The sequence below is a fragment of the Protopterus annectens genome, chromosome 4.part1 (assembly GCF_019279795.1).
Source record: "Protopterus annectens isolate FY-2018-M chromosome 4.part1, PAN1.0, whole genome shotgun sequence".
Taxonomy (NCBI): domain Eukaryota; kingdom Metazoa; phylum Chordata; order Ceratodontiformes; family Protopteridae; genus Protopterus; species Protopterus annectens.
Window position 1 is genome coordinate 82,928,375 of NC_056734.1, and position 13,314 is coordinate 82,941,688.

The following is a 13,314-nucleotide window of genomic DNA, read 5'->3' on the forward strand; positions in this document are numbered from 1 at the left end:
CGATGAAGGACTAGGATGAGATAAAGAATGAGTTTAATTACAAGATGGTAGAAGAGGGAAAAAAAGGAGGGATGGGGAATGTTTTGGGAGATATAATCTGGGAATAATAAATAATTGTAGGATAAATTAAACAACAGTGGAGAAGATAAACCGGAAGAGTTAAATTAGACAAAAATGGTATAAATATTTTGAAGAAAGCACATGGAGAGAGAGAGAGAGAGAGAGAGAGAAAGAGAGAGAAACAGTGATAAGAATGCAATATTTTGAAAATATACCAAAACTACAGAAATATTTGGCCTGCAAATTGAGACACAAAAACAGAGGAAAGCAACATAAATATGATAAGGGGAAGGGTGCAGACCAAATTAACCAATTAATCTAAAGAGATTGAAAGGATATTTGGGGAATACTACAAAGCATTGTATAAAATGTAGAGAGAGGGAAAGAACTGGTCAGATGCATTAAATAAATTTATGGACAAACCAAATTTGTCTAGAGTTTGACAAGATAAAAATAAAATAAATTAATTAGACACATAACAGAGAATTAATAGAAGACAGAATCAATGAACAGGTGGGAGGGAAGTTAACAGTATACAGAGTTAGGATGGAAATGCAGGAATGAGGTACTAAGGGAATGAAAAAGGCCTGTCTCATGAGAGAAAGCAGACATGTCAGAGATATTAAAAGAAGGGAGAGTCCCGAATAACCCCGGATCTGAAAGGCAAATATAAGTATTGAATCATGACCATAAAGTATTTGCAGCAATATTAGCAGAATAATTGGCAAATGTACTTCCATAACTTAGTGGTATGGATCAATGTAGTTTTGTGAAAGGCAGATAAATCTTTGATAACATTAATAAAGTCAAATATGATACATGTGGAAGCTGAAGTTAGGGGGGGAGGTCCACTAGTACTCCTTGAACTAGATGCAGAAAAATCATTCGGCACAATAGATTGGAGATATCTTAGGGCGGTAATGGAAAAATGGGATTCCCAGTTGCATTAATTTTGGTATTGAAGGAGTTGTATAGGAATATAAAGGACAAGATAATGCTAAATTTATTTATTTATTTACATTTGTTTACTGGGTAGTGTCCGACTGGGATAGTAGCCTGTTTTCAGGAGAGACCAGGGGAGAAAAGCTCCACAAACAGATAACAAATATAGAGTTACATAAATGTTCCTAAAAATTGTTACATTACATTACAAAAATAGTGAAAAACAAAATAAGAAATAATACATCATAGTAACAAAAACTGAACATGCGTACCGCAGAAATCTTGAATAACTGGGTGAAAAATTGGGACAGAAACAGTGAGCATGCTTAATGAAGAGATTTGAGCACATGTAGAGTTTGAGTGAGTAACAAAGAGAAAATATGAAGTACTGAATGTTAATCAAAACTAAACAGTTTGGAGATGATCAGCTATAACACTGAAGAAATAGAAAATAATCAGCTATAAAGAGAATAGATGGGTGTTGTTGAAGACATAGTGGGAGAGAGGAGTTATCCAGGGGAATGGAAAATAACATCAGAATTTGGTATAACCAGTGGCATAAGGCAAGGACACTCTTGTCACTGTCTGCTTGTCTTGGGAGATTAGAGCCGGATTAGTTTCTGGCACTTTGCCTGTACTGCCATGTACTTTGCCCATCACTGTCTGTGTGACATGCTGCTACTGCTGTTTGCTGCCTTCTTGTCTCATTGTTGTCATTGGCCGAGGTTAGTGCACTGGCTGTACAGAGGATACTGTAACTGGTCCACAGGTCTCTGCATGCGTTTAATAATCATATCAAGCAGTATGCGGCATGCTTCAAATATATTGTAGGTTCCAGTAGGAGCATACTGCAGTGCCTGCACAGGCATATCCAGGCAGCAGAATATCTCCTTCAGTAGGCCAAGCACATGCTCAGTAATGTTTCTGGTTTGTATGTGGTGGCATTACACTGTAGGTCAGCCATGCAGTATGAGTGCCATTATGGATAAAGTCAACCAAAGCTTTAGTGGATAGCCAGCATCACCTGAAACAGGATGGAGAAATGGAGGGGCATTAGTATACTTTTTGCACAATGTTTTTGGCTCTGTATATGTGAAATTAGCACAGTGCCTGCACTTATCAATAAGGTTACCCTGTAGAATTTCACTTTGCAGAATGTGGTGATATAGATTGTTTGCAAATCAAATGTGAGAATCATGGACACTTTCACAGTGCTGTGTAGATACATTGAATATTAGCCCCTGTACATTGTGTGATTTCCCCACTTTGGGTCAGTAATCAAGGAGCCTGAATCCTCATCACTGATACTGGAGAAGGACATTTACTTGGAATACAAATGGATACACTCAATATTTCCAGATGGAGACCTCTCTGCATTAAGCACAATTTCCCTCAAGAGCACACAGGGCACACACTCAACCTGGGGTCTGGGTGCCTCTATCTGTCTCCATCCAGGTCCCCAATAAGTCACTCTACTGGTGCAGCTGCAGAGTTAAGTAGTCCTCAGCTGAGTGCCAAGCCAAGGTCCTTCACCACTCTCTCTTCCTCATGTCCCTGTTCCAAATAGCTGACACACATACAGACAGACACTGTGAGATTTGTTTTATAGACACACACACACACACACACACACACACACACACACACACACACACACACACACACACACACACACACACACACACACACACACACACACAGCTACCTGAGAAAGGCTGGAATATATTTACTTGCTATGCCCCCTCCTGCCCAGACTATAAGGTTGCTTCACTGCCACCAGTCAGTTACCATAGGCTCTTAAATGGCTATCCAGTTATACTGATTGAAGCTAATATTAATACAAATAGTAATATTGACCAAATGCAAGGCTTTTAGGAGTGACCAGCGTTAGTACCAAATAAATATATGCAAATACTCTCAAAATGTAAATTTTTTTTCTAGAAGGAAAAGCCACAATGAGAAGTTTAAATATATTTAATAATAAATAATAAAATGACATGAAGTACTAAATATTTATTTACAGTAAACACCAGAGTTTCGATCACAGGAAATATTAAAAACAACAAAGCTGGGAACATTTACACAGTTACAGAAAACAGTACTTAACTATTCTCACTATATTTTCCTGGTTAATATAAAGAGTACTAGTCCCTGGTCACTTACTAGAGCAAGGCAATATGAAGTGGATGAGTGGTCTTCCAGGAACAGACTGCTCCTGAGACTTCAGTCTCCTCTAATATTAAAACATTATTTCTGTACAGAATGACATCACATACATCTGGTCATCTGACATCCGGTTCCCATGACCCCCTATTGCTAGAAGCTGTCAGGATTTATCATCCACGTGTTACCATACACACAGATGGAGCTTTGCTCAGATCTGCTGCTGCTCCTGGAAGTCATACAGCAATTTCAAACCTCTACCTTCCCATAGTAGCTAATAACTCCCTGCTAAAGACAATAAAGAAGGCTTCCTAGTACTTGGTTTCCCAGACATTTTGTCTCTGGCTGCAACCAAAACTGTAAGATACAATCTTTAAGGCATAATTTAATTTCAACTATTTTTCAAAGTTTGCTGCAACTGGATTGTGATTAACCTCTTCCCTTCCAGTATCCTCTGTTCAGTTACAATAATGCATGTACATTTCTTTTCTTTCCAGCAGAGCACACTGTTGATACATTTTAACACAAGCAACTTTACAAATACATCTTTCAACACAAGCATATATACAAATCAGTTTGTTATACAAAAGACATATAATTCTTTACTAAATTCCAGCTACGTATCTTGGTATATGTTACTTATCTACTGCCCCACTTCTCTAGACATCACTGGCAGTACCTCCTATTTTCACACATTGCACATCACAGGGCATTAAAACATGGCAGCTCTTCTTACTGACGGCAGTCCATAGAGACACTGGTGGGGGGCTTTTATTTCCACATGTGTGCAGTCTATAGTACTGAGTATTTCAGGGAGCTGAGCAGTATCATAGACGCCATGCATGGCGGTTGTTTTATCCACTGCTATGTTAAAGAAACAGATATACTCATTTAGATGTAAATCAAATAATGTGCTGGGTATTCTGTAGGCCAGTTTCTGTGATTAGCCTTACATTTCTCCTGTTTGTCTTTGGAAAAACTATGTAGCTAGTATAGTAAGAGCTGCACATATCTTAATGTCTGTCAACAGGAGAAATCCATGTTTTTTCCTTATCCTGATTGCAGGCAATATATGTCAGACAATGTCCTTATAATAACATTTGTCAATCAGAAATGGTCTAGCAGCTATTGGTTGGTTAGGTGGTGATACGTGATACACCCTTTAATGCTCTTCACCTGCCACTGCTTTGGACTACTGGATGAGATCTAAGAATGCTTATAAATAATAAGAGATTCTGCATAATCACAGCTGTTGCTCCTAGCATCTTTTCTTGTTGTAAAGCTACAGATTCCTATGTACTTTTCTGCAAAAGTGATAACAATTGCTGTATAGCTACTGCACTCTAAATCTACAGACTGTGACCTGCATTCAGGGGCCCTAATTTGCACCACATTATACATAGTGTAAAAATCTATTCAGTAACAGACAAAAGAAGGTCTGACCTCATCACTGTCACCATTCTGATATCCAAGTCTAGTAACAGACAGACAGACAGATGGGGGGGATTCAGTCGAACTCCTGACAGGTACTGTGGCATGTGGTGGGCTAGAGCTATGATTTTCAGACCTTCTCCACTACCCACAGTATATTTATTTAAATTAAAAATCTGTCATCCACCAGGATATGGAATCTCAAATCACACTACTGGTACAAAACAAGTTAAAGTGTACAAACAAAACAGAAATACAAATCACTAAACAATTCATTAAATGCAGTTTGACTATTACAGTATGTAGAAAATATGCACTATTGTCATCCAAACCCAGGAACAGGCTTCACACTGAGCCCCCCCCCCCCCCCATTAAACAGAGGCTTTGGCCTTCTTTTCTAAATCCCACTATTGTCTCTGCAGTTTAGTGCCTAGTAGTGATTAACAACAGACAGACAAATGCACACACACACCATTATTTTTTTTTCCTAACAATCTTTTAACTAAAAAAAAAACAATTATGGAGTCCTAAGCTATAGTAACTGAATTTTCAGATATCACAGGCAGAAACATAAGTGCATTGAACAACTTCATATATATCTATTTCTCATGCTCCAGGGAAGTTATTGTCTAGTATCTCTGCATTAGAGTTATCTGCTGAGCTTGTGTCTTTCAAGTACAGAAAGCAGAGATTGAGGTAAATAGAGTTTCAAGTTTATCTGCTAAGGTGTTTTTTTTTTCCTGCTGCTTGCTACACCTTGACAGAATTTTCGAACTTTTTTATAGCCTTTACTTCCTGGCTTAACCAAACAGTAAAAGGGTCACACAGACAAATCAATTAATAACAACTACAAGAAAAACCTAGACAAGTTAGAGATTTCATTGTATGATACCTTAACTCATTACACCTGAGTGACGTCTCCAGGTGCATCTGCAGTTAACTTCTACTGACGCCTGTAGATGTCAAATATTGCTTGTTCATATTTGCATCAATAATTCCAAAACCATGCTATGTGCAAGGTTTTAAAGGATTTCATTTTGAAGCTTACACAACCCAACTGCATTAATATTTACCTCTGTCTAGTGCAAGTAAATAGATATTAACTGCTTTTATTATATTAATTTATATAGATATAATTTTCACATTTTTCTAAATATCTCAAAAATTAAGTGACACAGACAGAACTCCATAACCTCATATGAAAACTTAGCTATATGAATATAATGTTGCTGACATTATGTGTGTGTTACTTGAGTGGTTGCTGAGATATTGTAACTATTAAATTTGTCATATTTTGTAAACAAATGTGTTTACTGTAACTTATAAAATTCAGTTTAAGACCTAGAACCTAAAGAATACTGCCACTATAAAACAGTTTATGCTGGAGTGTGCCATTTATACTTCTTTCATAATCCCTATGATTCCAGAGATATGAACATCTGTTTGAAATGTGATGACATTATTTGAGTCTATAAAAAAGCTTAGGCTTCGCCCATTGGAAGTTACAGTGCAAACTTCCTGAGCTCTACTGGAGTGAATGAGTTAAACCTCCTGTAATAGAAGCCTGTGGGATATATGCAAATGACCTCTTAAAAACATCATGTTTCAGCTACATAACTTCTGAATGTCCATGACTTCTTCATTTTTCTTTTTAAGTCTTTATAGATACATTCAGGCCGTTAAAGCCAAACCCCACTAGTTGTAACATGCATGTTTTGGCCTTTTTATGACCTCGTCAGTCTTTGAAGCCAGCTGATGTCCATAACCTTTAAGGTATCTGCAAAATATCCCAACTAACATCCAAACTAAAGAGAAAAAAAAAGGTTGCACAGACAAACCAATTAATAAATGCTACAAGAAAAACCTAGCCAAACCTTGGTTTGTCTGTGTGACCTTTTAGTTTAGTGTAACTAACACTGTAGTTTGATGACAGAAGCTGAGGTTTTATCCCAGAATATAATTGGCCCAAGGCAACTAAATTGATCTCAGAATGGCTAAAACTTAATTGCTGAATGCATAAGTGCACTCACTCACTCACTCACTCACTCACTCACTCACTCACTCACTCACTCACTCACTCACTCACTCACTCACTCACTCTCACTCACATGGCATGAACAACTACAGGCAATTTAAGGGAACAGCATTGTATCTCCAGGACACCATTCAGATGTTTGGGGAAAACAGAGGATCTAGCAAAATCTCATTGGACACAAGGTGGGTGTGCACACTCTGCAAAAAGGACACCCCATCTGAAAAACAAACTGATCTTTTGAATCACTTGGCATTGCTTCTCATCCAGGAGGCAAGGATACAGAAAAAGTTGTAGCCATTTAGCCTTTAATGCTGTCATAGTCTATCTTCTTTTTTTTTTAATGAGTCCCTTTCTTTCTGTATTTCATCATTAACTGCAAAATAATATTCATGGCTTGTCATTCTATGATAAATGTAGTTTGTCAAAAAATGCACCTGCAAAAGTGCAGTTGTATTTCTGTAGAAGTATTTGTGAAGCATTAAATAGTAATTGCCATTAGCAAATCTTGACTTTAGCAATGGTATTCAGTGTTGTAATGGGGCACAACCTGCAATAATGCATTAACTATAGAGAAGCAGCTGATTTAAAAGCATTTTAAGTTTACTATTTCATTTACAGAAACAGAGCACATGGCCATTATTATCAGCTAGTGCAATCAATTCAAACACTTTTAAAACCTAAATTACCAGGGAAGTGCAATTCTGTTTCTGTGAACTCCTGGCATGCATATTACAGCTTTCCTGTTATAGTATAGTCACCTGCTATCATTATCTTTGATTCTCTTATTTCATTTGCTTATGTAACCGATGGATTACAGTCTCATTCAGATGCTGCAAGGCAGAGAATTGGATTCTCCAAGGCACCCAACAGCAAAGTAAACTTTGTTAATTCTAAGGTTCTTTACACAGTTTGCATAATGAGATAATAACTGTATGACAGGGAAACTGTGGCACACCTATATGTTGAAAGTCACAGACTGTTAATCACTGAATCTGCAAATTTAGCGCAAATGGAATCCAAACAAATTATGCATTAGCCAGATGCTGGAGGCAATGAGAGACAGCAAATGTATTAACACTGGTATAAACATAAACATTATTTTATATCAGCTGGAGACTAACATGCCCCTAATGTATCTGTCAAAAAGTTTAAGGACTGTCACTGTTTTGAAATTGGAACAGCAGGATTTATAACATTTTCAAAGAGCCCTGAAAGGAGGCAGGCTACCAAGGTGAATACAGCTGAAGTACAAAACAATTACACTCTGGTTTCAGAAATGATTCATTCTATAAAACACTAAAAAATGCATACAATGGAAATAGTAGTTTTGCACTAACTGGCAGACCTAGCCATAAAATGCAATCTTGTTAAAAGAGAACATAGCAAAGTGCAACAGCTTACAATCCAAATATGAACTTAACGTGGACAAATACATTGTCAAAGATGGTTCATGCAACACAGCAATTAAACTCCCCTCACACCAAAAGGATTAGGCATATAGACATACCAGCTTACAAAAGCAGAGAACACTGATTGTGGCTAAAACTGCTATATTCAGAGAATATGGATTAAACTGGTAACCTTATTAAAACATGTGACTCCTAAAAGTGATCTTATGCAGGCATGTGCAACTTGTTGCATGATGTTATACAGAAAGATATGTGCTAGTCAATCTTTACTGGATGGAGGGTGCACTATGTATACCAAAATAACTACATGACAGGACTGAAGTGGCCCACATATGTGTATTGGAAAGATCAGTTTGCAAACAACACCACCATATCAAGTGGATTCCATGATAGATGCAAGTGAGCATTGAGGTATCACTGACCTAAGCATTATAAGCAGAAAAGAAGCTGTATTTACAAGGTTGGCATGAAGGCAGGCATTTTAAAAACATACAGCTAAAGGCAAATACTCAATCTGGAAGTGGCCACAAACATATTATACAGAGAAGTGTATTTACTGGAATGTACATACAGGTCAGCCAAATAAAAAAAAAAAACTGAGGACATGAATTCAAACCTAAGCACTACTATTGAGAGCAATATGAATACAACACCAAAGTGTCATAATATTTTAAGGAAATTATTTCATAGTACATAGGTGTATACTAGGTTAATGACCAATAGAATCTTTGTAAGCCTAGCCATGCATTTCAAACCTCTGACAAGTTCTGGTACCCTTAGTAAGTGTAAGCATGGACTTGGGACATGAAACATTTACAAGCAGTGGCCTGAGAGATGAACATTAGGTATATAGGTGCCAAACCAGGGATGAATTACCTGTTTCCCATCCAATTATCCAAGTTGCACTTGAACTGGGTTAGGGAGGAACTCTGCTTCATGTGGATGGGGTGACTGTTTCAGAGAAGGGGTAGTCTCTGAAATATGTACCTGTCTCACCAGCAGGTCCTATTTATATCACAGGTAGGGTTTAAGTCTTTAGAATGGGTGATTCTGGTGCTGCTGTTTATTTTGAGGATACACACACGTTATATCAGGTTGAGGTCTGTCCATACCTTGTATGCCAGGTATAGATCTCCCTCTCAACTGCATGTAAGACACAAAATACAGGAATAAGGCTTTGAGGTGGTTTGTTTTTAGGAAATATTACTTATGGCCTTTATTCTTTTACTGAGGAACCTCTGTGGACGTTCCAGTTGTTGGATGTGCCTGGTTAGGTGAGGTACTGTACTCAATGATAGGTCTAATGAATGCTGACTATAGTGGAAGAATGACCTAGCTGGACCTAGATGCCATACCTTTGTTTATAAGTTGCTCAACATGTAATCATTTCCTCGCTACTGTAGACACATGGTGGTCAAATGCTAGATTACTCTCTACATATTTTCATAAGTTCCTGACTGCTAAGTAAACTTTTAGGCAGCCTGGGATATGGCCTAAGCCCATCGATGCAGTGTACTTGGCCTTAGACAGAGCATTGAGGACCTGTTCCCCAGTGATAATAATGGAAGTTATATTTGATGATATTTCCTGAGGGGAGGTTGAAGGGGAGAGATGAGTAATGTTAGAGTTGAATTTGTCTACCAGAAGGTTTGCTATACCTTCTGACTCAGTATAGATGGCTCTATTAACAATGAGCTCTGCACACAATTGTGTATTGTCTTTGATGTTGCAGACATAGCTAAATAATCCCTCGTGGTTGTCCTTGGCCTGGGAGACCAAATTTACCTCAAATTTGGCTATGGTAAACTTTACTTGTCCTCTGAGTTGTTTGTTTTTGTTTGGTGAGAGTACTTTTATCCTGTTGGGTGCTACACACCTAATGTTTTCCATTATTGTCTCCTTTCTGTTATACAGCCTATTGATGTGATTCTACCAGGGTGGCTTGTTTATTTTAGTTCATTTTGTACTTATTCCTGGTGAGTACAACTGCCTCTATGCAGCTATTAAGATACTTGTATATGGTTTCTGTGAACAGTTCTGCATAAGCAGCAATGTTCTTGGAGTTTATGGGGGCTTGAAATTTTGTCAAGTTGTCACTTAACAGTAGGAAATTAGCATTAGAGTAGTTCATGTACATTCCAGGGTTAGCTTAGTTTCCAGGTTTTGTTTTTACTTCAAAGGAGACCATTCTGTGGTCTGGCCTTACCAGAGAGGACTTTACTCTAGGGTTGTGCAGTGTTCTCCTATATTATCGCAGGCCAGATCATGTTATATGCATCATGATTTGCTTATTGTTTATAATAAAATTGTATTTAAAATAGTCATTATTTTGAACTTTATCAAAATAATTCCTGTTATGCAGCTATAATTATGTTTATAATTCAGCACCAGCAATATATCCCAGCAAAGTCAGAGAAACATAACAAGTGCATACAGAGACATGAATATCTCTATCTCCATGAATGTTTCACACATTACATGCCATTATCTTAGGGACATTGGAACATACTAGGCAAGAAATCACTGGAGCCATAATATGCTTAGCCATATACACCTTTGAGAATGCAAACAAACATTTTTTCCAACTTTTCAAGCATAGATAGGTTAATAGATGGATAGATAGATAGGATATGAACCAGTGATGAACATTGCATCATTTTCTGTGTGTCAATAGTACTTGTAAAAATATTACCAAAACTGCACCAATCACAAAGGAAAATAACAGTATACTTTTGTGATTAGTAAGCAAAAACTCAGGAAAAAAGTTTCATGCATGCTTTTTTTGAATAATGGTACTGTTAGAGAAAGATTTTTTCATAATGAAATGTATTCACTGGGGTTCGGTCAGGGGCAAGGTTAGGGTTAGGTTTAACACACATAAGGAAGGATAGGCGGGAGGGCTTCACTGCTATCTTCTTCTTCTTGTTCCAAAGACATGCATCTGGAGCGTTTCTCCTCAGGCCTCCGCTGAAAACAGGCTCTGTGGAACCTAGTCGGACATTCCCGGTCAACAAAAGTTAAATAAAATAAATAAATAAATAATTGTTATTGTTATTTTCTTTGTTGTTTTGCTTTTCTGTAGTGGCAGGAAGTGTCATGGCAGTAGCGATAGCGCTGTGCACTGTTCTATGCATGAACTGCTGGGTGAGTCCCCAGCTGTCCCAAAGACAGCTTCTCTGCAGGGTGATGAAGGTTATCCTGTGGAAAGTGACCTAGAGCACTTGTTTGTGACCCCTGGTGCATCTTGTCTGGTGTGGGATAGGCTCCACACTGGGGAGTGGGATGCAGGAGTCTTCTCAGGTCATGTGACAGCTGGTTAGGACTAAGAGGAACCAGTGGATCAAAACCCAGATTAGCACCCAAGAGTGCATTGCCATGTGACTGTCAGAGTCAGCTATCCAATGGGTAACCATTGGAGCAGCCTGTCCATGATATTAGACATGGAGGTGACTAACTTCTGAGTGAATTCCTACTGTGACAGCTTGGCAGGTAGACCTCACCCTTCCCTGTCCCTTGTTTGTCGCTCAGTACTCTCCACCATTTGTACATATTCTGTCTGCCCGCAACTCTCGGTATTGGCTCTTTGTTCTTTGTATGAACACCTCTCCTGTCAGTCTTCATGTGACCTTTATGTTTATGAGTACCACTACTGCCATCTCTATTCTCATTTTCCTACCCACATAATTACCTGCTTTCCTCTTTCTCTACCTTTCTTCTCTAAAAATAAAAAGGTACCTGTTCATCCCAAAATAATTACTCTCCTTCTCCATTCCATGCCACTTTTCTAATTGTCCTTTCTTGTATTCCTCTGCTTGCTCTTCTCCCTTTCTAACTGTGCTATGATCCCATTTTTCTTCCTATTTATAAAATAAATAATGCTGAAACACTGCTGTTGCCCTTTTATGGGCTCTCAGTAGTGCCCATGTTGTAGATCTACAGTGTTTTGATGCTTACATGGATACTAATTATGGCAAGCATGTCACCTGCATGCTAATGGCCTGTGGTCATATAGTCTATTGTATAACAGTCTACCTAATTCTTGGTGAATGCTGTTTTTAAGAACACGTGTATTCATTCTGTAGCACTATCTGTAACAGCTCCGCACTGTGTCAACATATCAAAACCCCACTGGGTCACATTGTGCAATTCTAGTCATGCTATTTATTGTGGCAAGGTCACATAATCATACTTTCTGAATACGTTCAGACTAGAACACAAAACTGGGGAGCTAACGCTAAATCATAAAAGCTAACAGCCATCCTGCTCCACCTTAGCAATGCATGCTAACCCTGCCCCTGCCTCTAATCTTAACCTTACCTTAGAAAAATCCTTTCTGTAACCATGCCGCTACACAAGACATCTCAGGCACTTACCATTCACAGATTCACACACACATACAAACAGACACACAGACACAAACACACACACATACATAACATATGCACACACACACACGCACACGCACACTCACACACGCACGCACACACACACACACACACGCACACACACACATTCATAATCAGACACACAAAAAAACCTGAATTCTCTTCCATTACCTAACACTAACTCTAATGCTAACCTGCAATCGCTTGCACCTACTCAAAAATCTATTACCTTTCCTATTCCACAGCCTGACCCTAGCCCACAAACACTCAAACATGTACCAAAATTATGCCCTTACCTAACCCTTACCATAACCTTTAGACACAATCACACAGATACACACAATCACATACAACACTAAATATATCCCCTTGTCTAAACCCTACACTAACCCTGAACCTCACATACTCACACATACACTCCTACCCAAATGGACCATCACTTGAGTTTGTTAGTAAACCAACATGTCAATCTAACCAGCATTCAATAAACATGCTAGTTGCCCAAAAGTAACATACACCACACTTTGTCAATCAAGGCATCGTTGCCCCTTTCATATCTCATGCTACTCCATTTATCCCTCTGAGCCTCCTATTATTTCTCTTCTACATAAAGTGAGAACAGTTTGTATATATGCCTTCATCAATATATTAAAAGTTCTAATGTGATGATTTCCAATCTGATAATGCCATTGCAGCTTTCTAAAGAGAATTGCACTTCCCTTGTACCCAGTGTCATACTTATTGGGGTATCCAGGTCTGTTAACTCTCTAAACCCCTTGTACTGCCTTTTCCCATGTTGCCTGCACTTGTCTGGTGATTTTGCCCTTATCCTACACATGCTTCCAAATTATTTTATTTATTGATGTTTTCCATGTCATGTCTCCATACA